At 40.0% G+C, this 22,570-nt stretch overlaps 1 protein-coding gene across 2 annotated transcripts in view; it reads left to right on the plus strand.

The window, feature by feature from the left end:
* Positions 1 to 22,570, plus strand: part of SMPD3 (sphingomyelin phosphodiesterase 3) — a 1,377,949-nt gene that overhangs the window by 707,254 nt on the left and 648,125 nt on the right. For both annotated transcript variants that reach the window (XM_044081341.1, XM_044081340.1), the window contains one exon: positions 12,159 to 12,243. The gene's annotated coding sequence lies outside the window, so the exon portion shown is untranslated. The remainder of the gene's footprint in view (positions 1 to 12,158; positions 12,244 to 22,570) is intronic.

Here is a 22,570-nt window from a genome sequence, read left to right on the forward strand (position 1 = left end):
TGACAGCATGTCTTTATCCCCACCAATAACACTTCTGAATCAAGCAGATTATTATACCCTGCCAGTGTCCACAAACTGGCATGCAAGATACACAGGGAGGAGTATACTTGACATGCATCATTGATGGTTATGGAAGCTGGTTTTGTACAAATTTAGGCCCTAATCACCTTTTGAGCTTCTGTCATCTTACTGAGGCTGAGATGGTAATGAGGTAAGGCTGCTGGAAATGTCTTTATCCTGTACCCAAAGCAGACATATCTCCAGTCGCTCCTCCCAACCCCCTCAACATGGCAGTTTCTCCAATCAAAGCTCTTATCTTCACTGCAACTGAATAAGCATCCAGCTCACTAGCATATAATCCCCCAAGGTAAGATGAGCAGACACTTGCTCATAATTCCTTTCCCACATCTGAACCAGTCTATTATAATCTCAGTAACACAAGGGGACAATAACACTTGTAGATCTGGATGATATTCCCTCGGTGATCAGCTGTACCAAGTGACAACCATTACTACACTGTGAACAAAGGCGAGAAAATTATCAGACTAGGTTCCCAGGTCTCGAAACTACATTTTCAGTTGGAAGAGGGATATTGTTAGTGGTATATGTTGGAGAATGGCTTGTCTGCCAAATGTGACGAAGTTGGCACTTTTTTTTTTTTTTTTTTTTTTTGCATTTAATTCAAGCAAATATTCAGTAACTTAGGCATTTATATAATTTAAGTTTCTGTTGGAAGGCTTCTGTGTTAGAGGAGGATTTGACAATGACTCCCAATCTGCAGTCATCTGCAAACTTGGTTAGCCATAGGTCTTCATTTTGAATTTGTAGGTCAGAGAAGTAAATACCGAACAAAAGTGGTCCCAGCACTGAGCCCTACTAGTCAGCACTAGTCATCTTTGTATTCTTTGACACTGTCCCTGCCACCTGTACCATGTGAGTTCTGTCTTTTAGCAAAGTAACTGTCCATCTTACCACATACATGTCTTTTTGTAAGGCATTTAGTTTGTTAATTAAGCTAGCATGGAAGACGGTGTAAGATGCTGTGGCCAACTCAAGGCAGGCTGCATGTACAGTGTTCTTGCTGTCATCAGCTGGTGTTAACATTTCAAAAAAAGCTTACCAGGTGCATTATACAGAATCATTAGAAAGGCTTTACCTTTTACCAAGCCAAATTGCTGTGGATTTAGCCTGATGAGATTTTTTATGTCTGTGTTAATCACATCTGTTACAATGTGTTCACTGGCTTTACAAATGAGGCTTGTCAGGCCAATGGACCTATAGTTTTCCAGGGTCTGTAGCAGGGCCACCTTTATGGGGTAGTATCACCAGTGACATGTGCTGTGCTTCATGGACTGAACCTGTATCCAGAGGCTTTACCTGGACATGCTTAGTACTATTTAACAAACAGCTCAGTAATGGAGGAAATGTTCTTTGTGTTGGAGAACACTTTCAGTACACATGCTTTAGTGATGATAGGAGATCTGAGAGCTACAGGTACTGACAGGCTTCAGACATACTGAATTTATTTGTAATATATTGACAATGTCCACCAGGTCTGAGTAGGTTTTGCCATTTGCTATGAGTTATGTACATTTGTGAGTGTTGCTTCTTAGCTTTCCAACATAACTAAAGAAAGAGTTGTAATTGTCCTTGGCTTCATTTGTCAACCTGAGTTCATAGGCTGCCTTGGTGGATCTAAAAGTTTTTTTTTGTCATTTTTGGTCAAATTCCTAATATTTTTCTTGACTTGGTGATCTTTAGATCTGTTTAATAAGTTTTTTTTCCTTTTATTGTAGATTTTACTTATGTCAGGGGGTCACCAGGGTGGTTTACTTTTAAATTTGACACTGTATTTGGATCTAGAAGGACTGCCAAATCCATACATTTATTTATGTGGGTATAAAACTCCTTTGCAAATCTATCTGCTCTGGCAATGCCTGGGATGATACTGTTGTAAGAGAATTTCAAGACTTTGTCATAGAATATGAGGAGATTTGAGAGAATGAAGCCTTTGAATCCTGATATACTGGTTACAGGGGAATTAGTTTGACGGGAAAAGGTTATTAGCTTTGGAGATTTGAGTGCATGAAGCCTTTGAATCCTGATATACTGGTTTCAGGGGAATTAGATAGTTTGACAGGAAATGGTTACTAGCTTAGGAGATTTGAGTGCATGAAGCCTTTGAATCCTGATGTACTGGTTTCATGAGAATTAGTTTCATGGGAAAAGGTTACTAGCTTAGGAGATTTGTGTGCATGAAGCCTTTGAATCCTGATATACTGGTTTCAGGGGAATTAGATAGTTTCATGGGAAAAGGTTACTTGCTTATAATCCATCTAAATCCGAGAGGGAGTTGCTAGTGGAGATGTACATGATGACAACACATTTGAAAGCAGTGGGTAAAGAATACTTTATTGTCTAACTGGGTCTAGTAACAATCTGCTGTACTGAGTTTTTATTTATTAAATCTAAAAACGTCAGTGAGTATCTCACATTGGAGGTATAGCTACTCCATTGAATTGATAGGTAGTTAAAATTTCTCAGAGTGATAGAGATTTTACTGACAGGGAGATCATCAAAGATGTTTAAGAAACTGATATGGGCTTCCAGAATCATGAAAGGTGTTGTATAACAAGCAATGAAAGATTAAATGATTTTGTTTGGTATGATTTGGAGTTTGATAAGTCCCATTTGTGGGCTTCTGGTAATCTCTTCAGAAGTGATATGGTCTCAGACAAATTTGGACATACCACCGCAGTTGCCACTGAGTGCAAAGACATGGTAAGCATTGCACCTATGTTTGGAGGGTGTGCTTTATGGGCATTTAAATAATGTGTTAGTTATTACAAAAATAAGGATGCCTTCCAACTGCAGGAGTGCCTCATGGTTTGAATTCTGACAATGAGCAGAGCAAGTTTAATTTGATATTGTCTTGATATTGATCTGTTTTGGGCACTGAAATGTGTTTTAACTGAAATTTGCCTAACAAAGGCACTACGAGGCAGCAAGGGCTTTGGACAGCATACAGAAACCTTTGAATGAGACATGCACACCACCTAAGCAATGTAAGTTAGACAGTCATGCATCCCATTCCATGTTGATACATACTGAATTCTCCTAGAATAGAACCAATTATTTAGCCATTTGTTGAAACCTATCATCTTTTCTTTGTATCTAGACATCTTTCATGGAGGAGAGAGGATTCTACTCAGCAGCAGGATCTTGCCTGCATTTGTCAGGTACATAGAGTGCTCACGCATCTCTCTGTATCTCCCTCAGGATTTTTCACCATAAGTCATTTACCCCAGCATGCACAACTACCACATTATAGTTGTATACATAGTTGTATTTGTCTGGTGCAAGGGTACTAAGGGCCGTTCAGGTATCTTAGATCCTGGCAATTGAGAGAAAATTTACTGTCACATTCCCTTTGTTCAGTGAAGTGAGTGGGGAATCTGTGTGTGTCATTATGGCATCAGCAATCACTAAACCAGTTTTATTTTTGTGAAATGGTCTGGAATTGAGGATGTCTTATGGTGACGCTTTGTTATGTGATGTTTGATTTTTGCTCTGACATAATTTTATGGATCTAGGAGGCTTGGGTAAGGATTTATTTAGAGCATCAGCATATGAAGTGCCAGGTTTGGGTGCATAGCATGTGGTGTGTTCAATGCTCGCAGACTGTTTTTTTTTTTTTTTGTGATAGTAAGGCCTCAATATCTCTTAAATATCTGTACCTCTCATTAACCGTTATTTGTGTTTAGTAAGATTTCATTATCTGGGAGCATGAAGCAGTTGCTATACCTAATGCTATGACGTTAGCAACAAAGGGAGACAAGTAGGTTGGCCTATTGTCTCAACCAAAACTTGATTTGATTTATAGAGTTGCAAAACTTAAATAAAACAGAGATCTCAGTCTTTTGAGATAGTTGTTGGTTAGTAGTGCAGTTACATATGAATGCCTGTTTAGGAAAATAAGTAACTTAGGTCTGAATGCAGCTGAAACAGGCACAGCATTGAAACTTTGCATAAAAATAGTATTAAGCTCATCAGCTGCAACTTGGGGCTAAGTTGTCTGATGCTGCGTCATTAGGGCTGCTGAGAACTAACATTAGGGTGCTAGGTGCTCAGCTTTGCAAGTTATGCAGCTCTGTGCAGCTTACTGCACCTGTACATAGTAAGAGATGATTTACTGATAGTATTTGGGGAAGCTGGTTAAATTATAAAAGTTTACAACTGAAAATGCCTGCATCTGTGTAGTGCATGTTTCCATGCTGCTCTACTAAGCACAGCTTTGTGCAATATAAAATAAATAGGGAAAATGAAAGAGTCAATGAAAAACAGCTAAAGCAGTAACCAATAGTATTTATCTTCCCAGAACTGCATCAGTTACCCTACTGCCTGTATAACCACTAGAAACTCTAGATTACTAACACACCTGGCCAAAAGTGGCTGTTTGCTGTAACTATGGCCAAAACCGTCTTTTTGCTGTGTCTGTGAAAATAATTAAAGCACAGCAACAAATAAATGCAGTAAAACTAATTAATTCACTTAGCACATAAACCACTTGAAATGCAGTACAAAGTGTAAAAAGCTTAAGTTAATAGCTACAGCTTCAAATATAGAGAAAACTCAAACAGAAAAGTACAGAAAAGCAACAGCACCACTCAAAACTGATTTAAATCCGTGGGCATATTACAGAAACTACTTGAAATGCAGTGCAAACTGTCAAATGACTTCCATTAATAGCTGTAAGTTTGGATTCAGAGAAAATGCAGTAAAAATAAAGGACAGAAGTACAGAAACCAATCAAAACTAATTTAAATAGCTAGGTGACATTTAAGTGCAGTAGAAAAATGTAATTTCCTGTGTTCTGGGTGCAAAATGGAGTCAAACCACCACTTTGTTTTTTTAGAATTGTGCACAGGAGAGCACCTTCTAGCTGTCTTAGAATAAGACTGTCTCCTGTTAAAGGGGAGATTATCATCCCTCAGCTATTGCTACCAAAAGAGAGCAGGTAATTGGCTGTTCAGTCCTTCTAACCCTGGCCCACTCTTCTTATCAGACCACAGTACTATGATGACAATGAGCTGACTCCACATTAATGGATTAGCATTATTTATTATCATTGTCTGACACATTATTTCATTTTGATTTGATATATTTACTAAGCATGGCCAACTAGCCAGAACTGGTTAGCATTACATATCTGGGTAGAAAACCCTGTAAAAATTAAAAATTTAAATTGCATGTAAAATAAGTCTTACTAAAATGATGCTAAAGAGAGTGTAACTTCATGAAAGAATTTATGGTAAAGGTTGTGCCTTTATTCTGTCAGTCGAAAAAGTACACAGATATGAAAATATTCAGTGCATATAGCAGTAAAGACTCCTCACAGCAATATATCCACAAATATTTAGAATGATTGCACATTACACCTCATAAACATTGTGTATCACGAGAAAGAAAGATGGCTGAAAACTACAGAAATGCTATTGATACAGCAGAAAGACATTCAAGCCTGAAACAGTAGCATGTGCAAATGCAGCATTTCTTTGGTACCTGTAAGCTGCTACAGGTTTCTGTTACTGTTATATGTTACCTGTAAACCAAACGTAATTATTTTGTGAGACGCCATACTGTGGAAGGAACTAAGTAAATCTAATTCAATTAGTACTATTAGACTGAAGGCACAACTTGATTTGAGATGATAATAATACAGTCAAACGTTTTGCAGCCTCTGAATGGTTGTATTAGTCTGAGGAGAGAGGGTGCAGGGCTTCCTATGGAGAAAGACTTTGGTGTATTACATATTTCCCTACTAATCTCAGATGAATGGCATTCTGTTAATGTTTCCCCGCCTTTTCTAAGGCTCCATGCTGTTGATCGAAAGCAACCCAATAGATATCATTCATTCTTACATGGGAGTGATTTTCTGCCCATTTGTCCCGACTAAATTGAGAGTCCTATAGCTCATTTATTCCTTTACTGAAGGGAAACCCCAAAATCTGTCACCACTCCCAGATGTGAGTCAGACAACAGCAATACTCCACCATATGCATGAGGCTAGTCTTCATACCCTTAGTCCTAGCCCTTCCCAGTGGTGGCAGTGACTTCTACAGTCACTGCTTTCCTGGGGTAATACATACAAGCACACAATTCTGTTTCGACACTAGTGAGTACAGTATAGTTACACCAATCCATAGTGCTACAGGGTGTACCTCCACACTCTTTCTGGGGCCAGCACTGCAGTGGACTGGACCACCTCTCTGCTTTCGAGAATGAGCAAGCTAGCATCAATTCTTCACTCCCGCATCTGCTTGGCCCTTTCAACTTCTCTTTCTCCAGGTCTGTGTGGGACACATTTCTCATGTTATACTTATACTGCATGCAGACAGGCTGATGTACACTTATATGTTGTAGCAAACCACAGCCATCATTGTGGCCTATGTACAAGGCCAAGGATCGTGGTTATATAAGTTGAATGATTTAGTTCAAGGAAGAGGAAAGAGCACTTCAAGGAAACAAGAGTGTAGGTCTGTTATAAAATAGCAAAGTACATATTAAAAACTACAATCTCATATTACTTTAAGAGTTTACAGGTTACTACATTTTTTTACTAATAGATGAATGTACTTATAAGAATTCCAAGTTAGAGATGTTGAGCGATAATATTGCATCAGGTGGATTAAATATTCAGACGTTCAAGCAGCAGTATCTTCAAAGAGGCAATGTTCTATTTCATTTTTTACTGGACAGGGAAGAGTATTTCAGGTTTAAGGAAGGAACTGGCTGCATAATCACTATGTCATTGGAAATCGTCCAGACTGAAGCTTGCCCCAGGCTGTAGCTCCTCATCTCTCACAAGTCGTAGTGATTTGGTTGCCAAACAAGCTCAGCATCTCTGATAAAACATTTTTTGTGCCAAGAAGAGATGGTAGGAAGTGGACTACTTCTTATACTTCCAGCAGATCAAGTTGTTTTAAAAATTGACAGTGGTGAGTCTTGAGTGAGATAGCTTTCAAATCTTTTAACTGTGTCAAATGGATATGCCCATTCTGCCAGATTTACTCTGTGCAGCATTAATAGACAAACTGCTACCAAAAGGCAGCTAGTTAAGAGTATGGCATGTCCTGTCACTATTTGGTGTCAGATGAGAGATAGTGTTAAACTATTTTTTGTAAACATGCAGGAAAATGTAAAATGTAGAAAAGTAGTTCTATGCTAAGTTAAATACAATTATTTTCTCAAAAAAAGTTAAAATTGTACAAAGTCTAACTTATTTAAAGTAAATAATTTGGGTCTACTTTAGATAAATGAAAGCACAATCTCTTGAACGTTCATATGAGCAATTAATCATAACATTGGAAGTGGTATTTTGGGATTGCAGTACAGTGAAGAGTGGGATATTTGCCCTTTCCTCACTGTAGTGTGACCTCGAAGTAGGAATATATATTTAGCGGGGGTACAAATTTTGATGTTATGATTATTCGCTCATATGAGCATTCGAGAGAATGTGTTTTCGTTTATCTGATATAGTCCCAATAATTCAGCATGTAAAGTATGTAAGCTATACAAGTATTATGTCATTTTATTTGTAAAATGTGTTGGAGCATTGATATGATTCCAGTCACACACTACAAAGCTCTATATTTTTAATAAGCCTTCCAGTTGCTTTCAAATGTTTTGCCATAAATGGACTGATGGACTGTGCTTTCTTTAAAACTGAGACTACATAAACAGAAAGCTTATACTTGAAATCTAAACAAAAGGGAAACTTCAGCACTTTGGCCCCTTTTAAGATATCACTGGTAAGCAGCAATTGCCCTTGTCTTTTGGAGTATATGCAGTGGACTTTTTACGGGGGATGGAGGGGGGGGCATGCATATTTTGCATGCCCTGAGATTTTTCTTTGGTGCATGTGTACTAGCAAGTCAACATTTGCAGTCATCCTTTTGTGGTCAGTCTTGTAAACATCGATATTTGTACCATTCATTCTTTTTCAAACCCTGATCTCTGTCGTCTCTCTCTCTCTCTCTCGATATATATATAGATATATATATATATATATATATATATATATATATATACACACACACACACACACACACACACTCACATATATATATATATATATATATATATATATATATATATATATGTGTGTGTGTGTGTGTGTGTGATACACATAGACATGCATACATATACACAAACACACACACACACACACACACACACACACACACACACACACACACACACACACACACACACACACACACACTTCATTTATCTCATGCCTTCTCAAACCTATTAGTCAAATATGAGTTCACTAATTCTTCAGGCATTTTATGTATCCACAAATGCAATTTTCTAACAACTAGATTAATATGTCTACAGAAAAATGTTATAAACCCATACCATGTTGTACATGCATCCATCTCTGTAGACCATGGGGTCCCAGTTCCCTTAGTTTTGCTTTGCTGTCCATCCTTTCCATTCATTAGGTGTCCTTTTTGCCTATCTGCATTCTGCTGCATATTTCTGTAACATTTCTTGCAGATTCACCAGAAAAACATTCTATCTGAGGTTTGAGCTCTCTGTAGCAGAATAGGTTCATAGGTTCATAGGTAGGTACTAGGCTATCTGCCCCAAGGCATTTATAAGCCTAGCCGAATGTGTTGGCTTTCGCCACCCCTTTAGACTAGTTATCTGTGCCTCTGTCCAGCAGAGCCATTGAAGTGATCCCTAGAGTAAACTTTCTGTTTCCCATCCACTCATCAAGGGTTCTCTTGAAGAGGGTTAGTGAGGAGCTTTGCCTAATTTAGATTGGAATCTTGTTCCAGAGCATGGGAAGTCTCCTGGACAGGAATCTATCCCTCCAGCACGTCCTATTTATTGTTGTGGTGAGGTTTAGATCCCTGGAGCATGTGGCCCGAGGGACTATGTTTTTCTTTAGGTGGAGCATGTCCATCAATTCTGGGTTGGACATGGCCTTGTATGTTCATAGGTTCATAGGTAGGTACTAGGCTATCTGCCCCAAGGCATTTATAAGCCTAGCCGAATGTGTTGGCTTTCGCCACCCCTTTAGACTAGTTATCTGTGCCTCTGTACAGCAGAGCCATTGAAGTGATCCCTAGAGTAAACTTTCTGTTTCCCATCCACTCATCAAGGGTTCTCTTGAAGAGGGTTAGTGAGGAGCTTTGCCTAATTTAGATTGGAATCTTGTTCCAGAGCATGGGAAGTCTCCTGGACAGGAATCTATCCCTCCAGCACGTCCTATTTATTGTTGTGGTGAGGTTTAGATCCCTGGAGCATGTGGCTCGAGGGACTATGTTTTTCTTTAGGTGGAGCATGTCCATCAATTCTGGGTTGGACATGGCCTTGTATGTTCATAGGTTCATAGGTAGGTACTAGGCTATCTGCTTGAGGGCATTTTTAAGCCTAGCCAGGGTGTGTCGGCTTTCGCCACCCCATTGATTAATTAACTGAGCTTCTGTCAAGCAGAGCCAATGAAGTGATCCCAGGGGTTTATTTTCTGTTACCCATCCACTCATCAAGGCTTATCTTGAAGAGTGTTAGTGAGGGGCTCTGCCTAATGTAGTTAGGAATTTTGTTCCAAAGCATGGGGAGTCTTTGTGACAGGAATCTATCCCTCCTGCATGTTCTATTTACTGTTGTGGCGAGGTTTAGCTCACTAGAGCACGTGGCTCGCAGTGACTTGGATTTCTTTAGGTGGAACATGTCCACCAATTCTGAGTTGGACATGGCTTTGTAAGTCAGGCAGAGATCACCTCTGAGTAAGCGATATGCCACTGAGTACAGCCGGAGTTTTTTCAGTCGGGCTGCATAGGACATATGTTTGAGGCCAGTAATCCTTTGGTGAGGTGCTTTTGTGGTCTTTCTAGCTGTTGGAAGTGTCTTGTGAGGTACATGCCAAATGGGGCATTGTACTCTATGATGGGTCTGATGAGTGACAAGTAGAGGGGCACTATAACCTCTTTATTTCTAGATGCAAACCCCTTAGTAATTAAAAGGGCCACATAGAAGGATTTCCTTACTATGTTGGCAATATGATTATCAAAAGAGAGATTACTATCCACCTGGGTCCCCATATCTCTTATTACCTCTTCTGTATTGAGGGGGCTGCCACCTATGTGGTAATTTGTGGGTGTTTTGTTTTTCCCAAACAGGATGACTATGCATTTTTTGGCATTTAGCTTGAGGCCATGACTTTGACGCCAGGTGTCTGTCTCAGTAAGGCCTTTTTGAAGGATGTCCGTGTCAGCCGGAGAGTCAATTATGGCTCCCAGTTTGCAGTCATCGGCGAACTTGGTTAGGCATAGTCCTCCTGTGTTTGCCTGTACTTCTGATAAATATATGCCGAACAGTAGGGGTCCCAGAACTGACCCTTGCGGGACACTACTTCTGACTGGTTTAGAGTCGAACCTGGAGCCTGCTATTCTTACCGTATGAGTTTTGTCTGTAAACCAGTTGGCAACCCATCTTGTGACGTAGGGGTTTATGTTTAGGCTGGTGAGTTTTTCTATAATATCTGAGTGAGGAATGGTGTTGAATGCCTTGATGAGAATAAGGTAGGCTGTGTGAACCACCTTTCCCTTGTTTATGGCCTTGGTGAATGTCTCGAAGAAGTCAACCAGGTTTAGTAGGCATGATCTGCCCTTAACAAAGCCGAACTGGGTCGGGTCAAGTGTTTGTAGGTTTCCAATGTCTTTGATAATGAGATCCATGATGATGCACTCCATAGCCTTGCAGACCAGGCTAGTCAGCGTGTTTAGGTGGGGGGTTAGTTCGTTCTGTAGTTCATGCAAGACGCAGGGGGGACACCATCTGGCCCCATTGATGCTGTGTTTTTGGCTTTTGAAAGGGCTGTTTTCACCCCTGCTTCTGTGATTTCAGGGACACTACACTTTTCCAGTATTGTTGTAGGCTCTTTTGAAGGTGAGAGGGAGGTGAAGTTTGCACTGAATCTATGTGCCAGGATGTTGGCAATATCAGTAGGTTCAGTATATGTTGTGCTATTTTGCACTATCTCAGAGCATATCTGTAAGTTGCCACTTAGATTCTTGACATAGCTAAAGAAGGCTTTGTGGTTATCTTTCAAATCCTTGGCTATTTTTCTTTCGAAGTTAGCCTTGGATGATTTTATGAGGGACCTTAGTTTCTTACTGATACTGATCAGGGATGTCTTTCCTTCTTGGGATTTGCTTTTTTTCTGAACTAGTTTCCTCCCTCTGTTGTATAACCTGATTATGGCAGGGGTCCACCAGACTGGTTTCCTTCTCTTAGGGGAGTGAGTCTTGGTCTTGCTGGGGATGGCATGATCCATGCATCCTTGTAGGTGCTCATAGAGTGCAATTGTAAAGGATTCTGCATCTTGGGCAGTGTTATCCTTTAGCGTGGGGGCTGTGAAACTTACCACCTCGGCCTTAAGTAAGGTGATGTTTGCTTTAGAAAAGTTTTTCACTGTGGTTTCCTTGGTTGGGGGTGGTGGTGGGGTGTGGACATCCAGGGTGATTAGTTTATGGTCTGATCTAACCAGTGATGGGTTGACCTCCGGTACAGAACACCTGTCACCCATGTTGGTGATGACCAGGTCCAATATGTTGTGGCCTCTGGTAGGGGAGTTTACCAACTGATCCAGCAGAATATCCTGCTGTGTGTCCCTTTTTAGATGCACCTGAGGGGACATCTAGGTAGCCTTGTCTGAAGCCCTGCCACTCTGCATCTTAAGGTTTATGTATGGGAGTATGTCATTTTCAAGTCCTCCAGCTCACTGCTGAGTCCTGCACTGACTGTATATTACCTAGAACTGTTATGCCTCACATGTAATATTTTGCATGTGTCAGAATTGAACCATCACTGCAGCCTGACTGCTCATCATGCCAGTTTTCGTAGATCCCTCTTTAACATTTTCCTCCATTACTCATGATGTTATTATCTTGTTGCAGTTTGTCCACAGCCTAATTCTTTCCTTAGCTTCCATTATTTAGTCACTCAATTATGTGACAAGGCTCATGAATATGCATATTTATTCCTTCATGTTTAGCATTTCAGATGTTGACTTTTAATCATGACGAGCTCTATTAATCGTGTCAATCACATCTTGTAATCCTCACTTTTTGATTCTTTTTCAGGAACAATCTCCTGTGATTCTGCAGTTGTATAGGTTGATGTCTTCCTTCCTCTTGACAAATTCTTACACGAGCTACTCAGTGTCAGGTAATTGAACAATGCCATTTTCATTTTAATACTGTCACAATCTCAAAATGGTATCTGATATCAGATACATAAAGCAAAGTTTGAAGTGTTTACATTTCAATTTAATGTACACCTTCAGTGTTTCACAATTTTTAGATAACTTAAATTATTATGAAACCCTCAACTATATATGTCTTATTTGCCATAGTAAAGTATTACTAATTATTTACTTGTACTGGTATACTTGATAGCTTATGAAACTCATTACAGAATATTTGCAATTTTACATTTTACTGCATGTAACTTCTGTCCTTTTTTCTTACTACCTGTTTATCTACATAGCTCTTTATTTTATTTACTTCTGTTTGAATTTCTTTAACTATAAAAATATCAAATTATGTCTTTCTTTATTTTTCCTTTATAAGTGATTACAGTTCATCTCTTTTTTTTCTTGTTACAGTATGCAGTTGAGTGGATTTTAGTTAGCATCTAGTCATATGCTTAGAGTGGTCATATAGGACTAAGGATCTAAGCCATCAATGAGCATTTCCTATAGCACAGGGTCAGAGCTATAAGCAAGGTCATCTGGTACTCTGCTGGACACTTCCCCTGACTAGTGCCCCCTCAAATTCAGTGGTGAGGACCAAAAGGGAAAGGCAAAAACACTCTTGTGTTCTTCTGTAACTGTAGCATTCTGCTTGTAAACACTGTAGCAATCAGCTTGTTACAGCTACCACTTCACACTGAGCTTCATTCACAGATGTGAATGCAGTATTGGCATTCATTCATAGAATTTCAATATCCTTGTACTTGCATAAATGAATGCTAGCTCTGAACTTTAACCCTGTTAACACCTGACAATCCTGCCATATAACAGCTTGGACCGGAGTCATCTGTCACCCATCACCCCATCCTAATTACAGCTGTGACCAAAGTAAAGGGTTTGATTCCTTCTACATCTTCTGAGAAAGTCATTTAACCTAACTGGGTCAATTCTGAAAAGTCACATTTGTGTCCAGTGGGCAAACTACAAGACAAAGCACCTTCCATTCTATCATCAGCATTTCACAATTTGTTCAAAGACATTATTTCTAGATTCAGTGAGTCAAGTAAAAAAGTAAGCTTATGGAAGTGGAGTTTTAGTTAAGGTTTTCACTAATGTCCTACACTACATATTTCTGGTCAGTCTGCTGGCTTCTTTTCCACACACACGCATGCACGCACACACACATGCGTGCACACACACACGCGCGCACACACACACACACACACACACACACACACACACACACACACACACACACACACACACACACACACACACGCTGCAGGTTGTGTATACCATGCTTTCAGATACACCAATGAATATCAGAAACTATATGTTTATGATGCTTTCAGAAGGAAATCACAATGTATTTTCCAATGAAAAGTTTATTAACCACATCAGTTTGTACCAAGGGCTAAATGACAACTATTTCATTACTTCCTTCATGGTGTTCTGAAAATCATATGCAGGATTTTGGTAACTATTCACTTATGTACTTCTGCAATAAATATTTTTCAGACACAAAAATCATGTGAGCAAATAAACTTCTAGCCAGGGCTGAGATCAAAGACTGTGTGTAAACTATGAATTCACCTGCCTTGTAAACAAATAAAAGTGCATGTTTATTTAATGGCAGGATTTTTTCATCATTATTAAGTTTAAACCATAAGTGTGCCTGTTTAGTCAAAATTTTACACTGTTGTTGTTGTACACTTTTAAAAAATCATTCTTAGATATTGTTGTCACCTTGTAGTAGCCTTCTGAAGAGATTTGAGAGTTTAAGTGGCACAGAGAACATTGAATTTCTTTCTGCTTTTTTTGCAACTCTGACAGCATGATTTGAACAGAAAGTAAGCTATTGCCAGCATATCTACATTATAACTCTGAGGAAGTTACTTAAAATGATTTGGTCATGACAGTAGGTGTGTTGTGGCATCTAGTACGTTAAGTGCTGTGATGCACTTACCTTGTTTTAATGTAGTATTTATTTGTGCTGTTTTATTAATAAAAAACTTGGTTAACTTTTTATTATGCCATGGCCCAAACAAATCAACTGTGGTACATGCTGATGTCAGCATAAGCATAGAGAACTCTGTGTCTATAGACTGTAATGGGTGCACCTCTGCACATGTGAGGCAGTATGCCCATTAAAGTCCATGGACGCGTTTCACGCTTTCACTACCATGATGTCATGAAGGTTAAAGTGCACCTGTCAGCTTAGTGGCATGATTGTAGGGAAAGCCAAGATATAACAAGCTTTTCCACCAAAAGGAAGTGCCAGACACCTCTCATAATGCTGCAGAAATGCTGTTTTCCGCTTTGTGCAGTGCAAAGGTAAATAATTTTTGATTATCAAATCACTTCAAGTCAGATATCTATGTCATGTATTTCTTTATATATTTATTTGTCTACCAGGTAGAAGTTAACCAGTCAACAAAATAAAATGCTGTAAAGTGGAACATTAAAACACTGCTAAGACACCAGTATATTATATTATGTTGTGTGCTGATGTAACTGGTCATGCATCTGTTGTGAGTGGGTATTTGCTTATTTACCATTTTCCTTGGGATTAACAAATGCATATGTTTTAAGGTAAAAATCAGTTCTGGCAGTGTTATAAAATGAATCTGAAAAATCTAACTGGCAGCAGTATTTATTTAGATTTATGTATCTTCATCTGTTAAATGGGATGGTCAGCTGGGCAGCAGCAGCCTTTTTCCAGTAAGTGGCCTGGGGAGAAAGTCTCCCAAATGCATATAGTTCAGAGAACAGTTAATGCATGCATATGGCGTAAGGCAAAAAGACCAGGTATAAATCACAAAATGTATGACTATCAAATCAAGGTACATAACTGCTTATAAACAGAGAGCACTAAGGAGTAATCACTTTCAGTAATAATTCTTCAAAAATAAAATAACACAAGTTCAGACCGACTCATACATTGAAAGTTTCAACAATAAGTCACAGATGGTGTAAGCTTGTTAGTAACATGACAGAAAAACCTGTATACAGTATTCTTCTAAAAGGGTATTATGCCACTAATTGTAATGCGTGTGTGTGTGTGTGTGTGTGTGTGTGTGTGTGTGTGTGTGTACTTATATATAAATAAATATATATATATATAGAGAGAGAGAGAGCACTGTATAATCAACAGTGTTACGCTAAACGAAAGGAAAATCTTTTAATGTGATTGTTTTGAGATTAAAAACAAACTAGGGGTATACTGGACTGATATGCGTGGTGGAACTCATAGCCTTGTGTAGAAAATGGAGCATCCCAGATGACTGGAGAATAAGCATAGTCCTGCCAGTGTACGGGAACAAAGGGGGCATCCACAACTATGGGCAGTACAGAGGAATCAAACTCCTATCGCACTGCATGAAAGTTCTAGAGAGGGTGATTGATAAATGTATATGCAGAGTAGTAGAATATAAGATGGGAGATGAGCAGTTTGGATTCATGCCAGGATGCAGCACAACTGACCTGATATTTGCAATGAGACAGATAGTTGAGAAGAAGCTAGAGATGAGGAAAGAGTCCAACTGGACATTCCTAGACTTGGAGAAAGCATATGACAAGGTCCCAAGAAAGCTGATCTGGGCAGTACTGCGATGGTTTGAAGTCCCAGAAACATTGGTAGAATTAGTGCAGGCTATGTACAAGGACCCAATGACTAAAGTACAAGCAATATCTGGCCTCACAGAGGGGTTCTCAGTGGGGGTGGGTGTACACCTGAGTTCAGCTCTGAGCCTACTGCCATTCATACTGGTGATGGACTACATTAGCAAACAGGTTGGAGGGGACAGATCAACAAAGGTGCTGTATGCAAATGATGTAGCATTACAAGCAAACTCCAGCAAAGTATAAAGCAATGGATTGCAAAACTGAAGGCACATGGAATGAAACTAAGCACAGATAAGGCAGTGGTAATGGCAGCAAGATGTGGAAAGCAGAAGAGAATGAGAACTGAGATACAAGGAAAGATAGTGGAACAGGTAAATAGTTTCAAGTATCTGGGTGGGGTGGTTAAGGAGAAAGGAAGTCTGAATGAAGAGGCCAAAGCTAGAATCAGAGGGGCTGCAGCCAACTGGCTTAGAGTGTCAGGTGTAGTCTATGACAGAAGTATGCCAAAGAAGCTGAAAAGTAAGGTGTACAAGACAGTGGTGTGACCAGTGCTACTGTATGGTACAGAAACCTGGGCAGTAAAGGCAGAGGAGATAAGAAAACTAGAGGAGATGGAAATGAAGTGTCTGAGAAGGGTGGTAGGATGTGCACTGTGGGATAGATGAAGAAATTAGGACATAAGAGAAGAAGCCAAAGTAGCTCCAATTACACAAAAGATCAAAGAGAACAGATTACAGTGGTTTGGACACATGTGCAGAAAAGCAGAAAACCATCTGGTGAAGATTTGGGACAGACAGAAAGATGGAAAGAGGAAACAAGGACATCCAACAAAGAGGTGGATGGATTGTGTGAAAGAAGATCTGAGACCGTCAAGCATGAGTGTCGAAGAAGGCAGGAGTGTGGCACTGAATTGAGAGAGATGGTGACAGTTTACACGATTCCCTGACACCATGAAGAAAATGGGGAAAAGGGAGATGATGATGATGATGCCGGATAAGTGGCAGTTATGATAGGAAGGAACAGACGAGAGACTAGAAAATGAAGATGACTATGCCATTATGTAGGTTGCCTGGCAGATTTAGAAGTCCATTGGCTTACTGGGATTATTGTTATGAGACCAGAGTAATGCCACTTTTAATTTAATTACTTATTTGTGTAAGGGCAGTGCCGGATCTTTGTTAGGTGCTGCTTTAATCTAGTTGTATATTTTTTTTTACAATTTGGAGTGGTACAGATTTCATTTGGAATAACACTGTAAGGAGTTACAAATTAAATTAAAACTTGAGAGTTACCATGATGATTTTTAGTTACTATGGTGATGATGTTACTTTGGTTTAGAGATCTTATTGGTCTTGCTGCATTGCATTTTCATTTTATTTTTGTTAAAACAGGATATTTGTCTTCCACTGGATGTAAAGTCCTACAACAGAGTGAGCTGCGTATAACTGGCCCATTTCTAGCAATGTTTAATAACTGCAGATTGCTGTATGCTACTGTGCGCATACTTTAGCAGTGTCACCTAATAACATGTAGCTTAGCAAGTGATTTCCTCCCATGAATGTGCACATCTGTCTCTATTCCCCAGTCATCCTGTCCTCATGCATACCGCATACTATTATGCATGTACAAACTTTGGTCAACAATGACAAGATGTGGGTCAAATGAGTAGGCAGAAAAAGGCGACAAAACATCAGGACAGATCTTCCATAAAAATAAACTTTTCTGTACACTTCCTTACTCTGAAAATTAGTTTCTACATGACAGTGGTCAGATCAGATGTTATAACTACCATGAATTTCTAAATATGGAAGTATCTTGATAATTAGTGTGTTTTGATACGACTTAGCCTTCAGTTGTTCTTTATTTTTGTTTAAAACCACACCAAGAGCTGTCTCCATTTCATATAGTAACTGACGTGGGAATCTGAACAAGACATCGTCTTTGTCAAAACTCACAGCTTTTAATGAATCTTTTCTATCCATGGAACATAAGACTATAAGGCTGGGAAGAGTGGTATGGTTTATTTATCTGAATGTTTTTATTGTGTATGGCACTAATTTAAATCTGTGGCTTATAAAATAAGTATGACTGTTTCTAGATCAAAAATAACTCCTAGGTAGATTCTTACCAGATATATTTATTCTCAATGTTGATACAGTTTAGGAAGTCAGTTTCCTACTAATCTGATATGTGGTTTCACAGGTAATACCTAGACAGGCAAAATAATGAGGCTAGCTATTTAAAGAGAAACATCTCCCAACATAAATATTTCTTCAGTTTACTGCATGAATTTAATATCCACATGAAGTCATATACAGTTTAAACTATTTATTGACAACCTCACAAGAAAACCTCACCCTGATTATATGTTTAATACCCCTTCCAACAGTAACTTCACACACTCAAAACTTTTACTTAGAGCAGATTGTTGCCACAGGAGTACAGTTAAATTACACAGTCTGTGATTAACATTCAGCACTGACAAATGTTTATTCATTTAAATTACTGCCATAGTAATGCTTGCTTGTATCTAGAAATCAGTTGTTTGCATCAGTAAGTAATTCCTACATGGATCTAGGTCAGTTCACTGAAGGACAAATGTTTAAATGCCATTTCAAATAAAATGACATGATTAAAATAGCATTAAAACAAATAAACATATTTGATGTATGAGGCACAGCCTATTCTTGCTTATATCCATCTCTAGTGAGAAAACGTGTACTTCAGGCTTAAGTTCACACATGGTTCTCTTGTATTCATCCCACTTGTGGTTTTGCACTGCTGCTGTTTACCTCAGAAAATACTAAAGGTTTCCATTATTATTTCATTTCCTTTTGTGGACTAGAACGTCAAGCCGAAATAAATAGCCCCTTTCAGTGGGCACCAGGAAGAGACACTCTACAATGTTTTATATTACATAGGTACAATGTATTCAGGTACACTAACCAAGTAAATACAGTCATATGTCCACAGATACAATGCACAAGTTAATACATTCATATGTCCACAGATATGATACACTAGTTAATATAGTCTTATGTCCTTAGATACACTACACAAGATGATATGATCCTATTTGAACAAGAGCATAATAGGTTTATAGGTTCATAAGATGATACTAGGCTATTGGCCTGGAGGCGCTTATGAACCTAGCCAAGAATTTCACCCATGTTCCCACAAAGTCAGCACCCATTTTCCCTGTCCACAAGGGACACATGTGGGATCCCAGGGGTTTATTTTCTGTTTCTCATCCAGTCATCCAGGTTCCTCTTAAAGAGGGCTAGTGAGGTACTCTGCTTGACATAGAGAGGAAGTCTATTCCACAGATGGGGGAGTCACTGGGACACAAATCTATCCTGCCAACAAGTTCTATTAATGTCACAGACCAGGTTGAGGCCTTGTGTGTGGGTTGCATGAGTGGAGTTTGACTTACAGATATGCAGCAGTCTCATCAAGGTGGGGTCTGAGATGGCCTTGTATGCCAGACACAGGTCACATCTGAGCAGTCTCTATGAGAGTGAGTAGAGGGACAGGGCTTTTAGCCTATCTTTACAGGATAGGTATTTGAGACTCTGGATGTTCTTGATCAGTAACCTCTGTGGTCTCCTCAACTGCTGGATGTGCTTGGCAATGACATGCTGGAGGGGGCATTATACTCGATAATGGATCTGATAAGGGAGGAGTACAGGGATGTTATGACCTCCTTGTTTATGGGTGAATTACCCTTACTTATGAGGTGAGCCATGTAGAAAGCCTTCTGTACAGTGGAGGCAACATGGTGGTCACAAGTCAGGCTGCTATCAACCTGAGTGCCCAAGTCCTGATGACTGATTGCGTGCTTAGTACATTGTTATTAATGTGATAATTATTGAGGACACCATTTTCCACAAAGGGGATAATGATGCATTTCTTGGCATTTAGTTTGAGGTCATGCTTCTGGCACCACTCATTAGTTTGGTTAAGGCCCTCTTGGAGGATGTTCACATCACTAGGAGAATTTATGACAGTGCCCAGCTTGCAATCATCTGCAAATTTGGTCAGCCACATACCACTGGTTTTGGCTTTAACCTCAGAAATGTATATCCCAAACAGTAGAGGCCCCAAGACTGATCCTTGGGATACACCACTTTTTATGAGTCTACTACTAGAGGTGGCTTCCTCTATTTTGACTGAGTGGGTTCTATCAGTGAGCCAGTTAGCTACCTATCTGGTAACATATGGGTTAATGCCTAGTTGGGAGAGTTTATATATTATGCCCGTGTGGGGAATAGTGTCGAAGGCTTTGACTAGGTCAAGGTAGGCGGTCTGCACAGTGTTGCCCTCATCCATGGATTTGGTGACTGTTTCGAAGAAGGCAACCAAGTTTAATAGACATGATCTCCCTTTGACAAAACCAAACTGTGTGGGATCAAGCTTTTGGAGGCTGACAATATCCTTGTTTATAACGTCCGTGATAATGCGTTCCATGACCTTGCAGATTAGGCTAGTTAGGCTAATGGCCCTATAACTGTCTGGGTCAGTGGACACTCCACCTTTGTGCAGAAGGATGACAGTGGCTGTCTTCCATTCTGCTGGGATGAAGCCGATGCACAGACCTTGGTTGAATAGGGTTCCTAGTGGTGCTGAGAGCTCTTGCCTGAGTTCATGTAGGACACAGCCAGAGTTGTTGTCGGGTCCCATGAAGGCTGTATTTTTTGCCTTTGAAAGGGCATTAATAACCTTCTCAATGGTGATGAGAGGAGGGGAGCAAGTGCTGGGTATGTCCAGGCTTATGGACAGGGGGAGGGGGGGCAGGGGGTTCCTAGTGGTGCTGAGAGCTCTTGCCTGAGTTCATGTAGGACACAGCCAGAGTTGTTGTCGGGTCCGATGAAGGCTGTATTTTTTGCCTTTGAAAGGGCATTAATAACCTTCTCAATGGTGATGAGAGGAGGGGGGCAAGTGCTGGGTATGTCCAGGTTTATGGACGGGGGGAGGGGGGCAGGGGGTGAAGTTTTCACTGAACTTGTCTGCTAGCAAAGTTGGCTATACCTATGGCATTTGAATATGTGGTATTCTTGACCACCAGTTCAGAGCAGATTTGGGAGTTACCTTTGAGATTGCAGACATATGCGAAGAAGGCCTTGTGATTGTCCTTAATGGATGTGGCCAGTTTGGACTTGAAGTTAGCCTTAAAGGATTTCACTGGTGACCTTTAATGGATGTGGCCAATTTGGACTTGAAGGTAGCCTTAGAGGATTTCACCAGTGACCTTATTTGCTTGTTTAGACAAAGGAGAGATTGTTTTCAAGTTGGCACCTGTTCCTTCTTGGTCCTGGACAGCAATTTTTATTTCCTTTTATTACAGAGTATGTTTATTGCTGCTGTCCACCAGACAGCTTTACTCTTCCTTGAGGAAGATGATTTGGCCCTGTCAGGTATTGCTGAGTAAATGCAGCTATACAGATGCTCATATAGATTTTTGGTGCAGGCCTGTACATTAGTGCTTGATTCAACTGTAGGGATGGTGGCCGTGAAGCTGCTTATACCTGCTCTCAGAAGGTTGTAGTCAGCTTTGGAAAAGTTTTTTTGCTCAACCCTGGCAAGGAGCGGTCAGGGGAGATGGTGCCTTTGAAAGTGATTGCTTTATGGTTGGATCTTACCAAGGTGGATGACACTGTAGTGGTGCTACAGTGGCTAATCATGTTGGTTGGTATCAGGTCCAGGATATTTTCACCTCTTGTTAGGGTGTCAACCAGATGATCCAATGCACTGGCACTGATGAAGTTGAGGAATCTCTGGGCATTCGTGTTTTTAGCTAAAATAGGTCTATGGTTGGGTAGTTAAAGTCACCCAGATCAGGGTAGAGGGTTGAATCTTATGGATTCAAGTAAGTCCAGATAGGTGGTTGGCCTCCTGAGTCATGGTTGGGGGTCTGTGGCTAGCTATGATTTGAATAGGTATTTTGTCAATAGTTAACTGCACCTGAAGTGTCTCCTGTGTGTCATACTGTTTGACCAGACTGGAGGTGTATATGTCTTTGATAAATATTGAAACTTCACCTCCTTTGGCTTTGTAGCCCTCTGTTTAGAGTTGGAAAGTATGGTAGGACAAGCAACCTGGTATGGCTGGGGTGCTCTCTGCAGCTTTCATAGGTTCATAGGTTCATACTAAGCTAAGTGCCCTTGTGAGCCATTTTAAGCCTAGCCAATTATCCCTTGTGAGACTCAAACCCTGCACCTTGTGTTTGTAAGGCAAACACCTTAACCATTAGGCCACCCTCCCTACTTTAAACCAGGTTTCAGTGAATGAACAAATATCAACATCTTCCAGGGTGAGAAATGCTTTCAATGAGTGCAGTTTCATGTTAAGATTCCCAGCATTTAGCAGCATGACCTTTAAATTCCATTTAGAATTTTTCACATTGGTAATTTTGTCCTGATGACTTTGCCTAAAAAAGGCACTATGGGGTTGGCAAAAACCTTTGCCAGAAGCCTGAAGCCCAGGGGATACAAATGAAGGCCATCTCTAGCAAAGCATCGTGGTCTGTTAATCATGCCCTCCCAGGCTGTCAGGTACTGGATCCCCTTGGGATGACACCAGAAACTAAGCCAGTTGTTAAAGTCAATGATTTTCTGTTTGTACTGCTGCATCATTCTGGGTGACTGTAGGATCCTGCTTAAGGCTAGGGACATACCTGCC

Source organism: Protopterus annectens, chromosome 8.part0, assembly GCF_019279795.1.
Source record: "Protopterus annectens isolate FY-2018-M chromosome 8.part0, PAN1.0, whole genome shotgun sequence".
In the NCBI taxonomy this organism is placed as follows: domain Eukaryota; kingdom Metazoa; phylum Chordata; order Ceratodontiformes; family Protopteridae; genus Protopterus; species Protopterus annectens.